Source organism: Octodon degus, unplaced genomic scaffold, assembly GCF_000260255.1.
Source record: "Octodon degus isolate 3935 unplaced genomic scaffold, OctDeg1.0 scaffold00057, whole genome shotgun sequence".
Classification (NCBI taxonomy): domain Eukaryota; kingdom Metazoa; phylum Chordata; class Mammalia; order Rodentia; family Octodontidae; genus Octodon; species Octodon degus.
In genome coordinates this window covers 233,695-235,484 of record NW_004524633.1, presented here as the reverse complement: position 1 = coordinate 235,484, position 1,790 = coordinate 233,695, and positions in this window count along the sequence as shown.

The following is a 1,790-nucleotide window of genomic DNA, read 5'->3' as shown; positions in this document are numbered from 1 at the left end:
TAACCCACTACTATTATGGATTATTGGACTATATTGGGTTATTTTGCTGAATTCACGTACTACAATATTTGGACTGGCATCAAGTGTGAAAAGGCCCTTTAAAGACTTCTCCAAATACAGCTTCTCCAACAGCAATAGAACACCCATCTCTGACAAAACAAAACAAAAAAGGGGAATATAAATAAAGGGCCATTTTGTAGTGAAAAAAATATATATAGGTATATACAAAATAGTTAAGATAGATATATAGCTGGGCATTGAGAAGAAAGGGCTGTACTAATATTGTCTAGACAAGACATCATGTCTGCATCTTGTCCTCTGAATAATTGCTATGAAGACATCAATATGCAATGTATTAATTATTGTAACTGTCCTACTACCCTATTTTGAAACTGTTTCATTGCTATTTTTTCTCATTAAAATGAATAAAAACTCCCTCAATATTTAACAACCCTTAGATTGTCCTCATTTCAATACGATAAAAGCCACCTATGACAAACCAACAACTAACATCATTTGAAATAGTCAAAAACAGAAACCTTTTTCTCTAATATCAAGAACAAGACAAGGATATCCATGGTTACCATTCTTATTCAGTATAATTCTGAAAATACTGGCTACAATAATCAGACAAGATAGAAACATAAAAAGAATAGGGATAGGAAAGGAAAAAGTTAAATTATCTTTATTAGCAGATGACATGACATTTAACATAAAAGGCCCCAAAATCCCACCAAGAGACCTCTAGATCTGACAGATTCAGTCACATGATGGGACACAAAGTCAACACTCAAAAATCAAAAGCATTTCTGTACACACAAAAAAACTCACTTTGAAAGACCCAGGCCTAGCCCAGGTCCAGTGAGCATGTGGGAGAGCTTCCTGCTACCCTGCACCGGGAGGACCAACTACTGGTCCCAGCCCAGGCGCAACACAGGTGAGACCCTCGTCCACCCGCTTGGGAGGCCCCACACCACTCCCCAGCACCTCCCCCACCCCACCCACTGAGTAGGAATTGCTGCTGTGTTCCGGGAACCTCCAGACCGAAGTCTAGCCCAGGTCTGGTAAGTGTGTGGGAGAGCTGCCTCACCCCCTACTCCACCTTGCCCATCCACTCTCAGCTCAGGCCTGGCATACAGGCCTGGGGTGTAACCCTGCAGCTACAATCCTTGCAGAGAGTGTAGGGGATAGAACCACCCAGCTAATCCAGGAGCAGAAAATCTTGCCAGAGGGGTACAACAGGTTAGCCCCCAAGGGCAGCAGCAGGAAGGAACTGAGCACAGCACCCAGACCCAAGCCAGGCATAACTGGATAAATCCAAATTTGTAGATCTGCACCTGAACGTCACTATGTGCTAAAGTTATAATTACAATGAAGATCCACAACAAAAGTCAGAAGACAGTGCTACACAAAATGAGGAGAAGGAACACAATGCAACCTCAGAACCCAAGCCCAACCGTAACAAGTGCAGAGGACACTAACACAGAAAAAATTGGGAATCACACATTTGAGAGTAATGAATCAACGGATTCTGAAATTAAAAAACAGCTGCAGAAAGATATAGAGGAACTCAGATTATAAATAAAAAAGAAATCCCTGCATTAATAACATCTGCACTAAAGAATCAAATGCAGAAACATATGGAGGAAACGCAATGCCCACCCAGAGCAAGTGCGGAGGACACTAGCTCCGCTCAAATGCATGAATTAATAGAGTTCATATTAAATAAGCAACATCAGAAAGTTATAGAGGAACTCAGAGTGCAATTCTTTTCTGAAATAAAAAAAGAA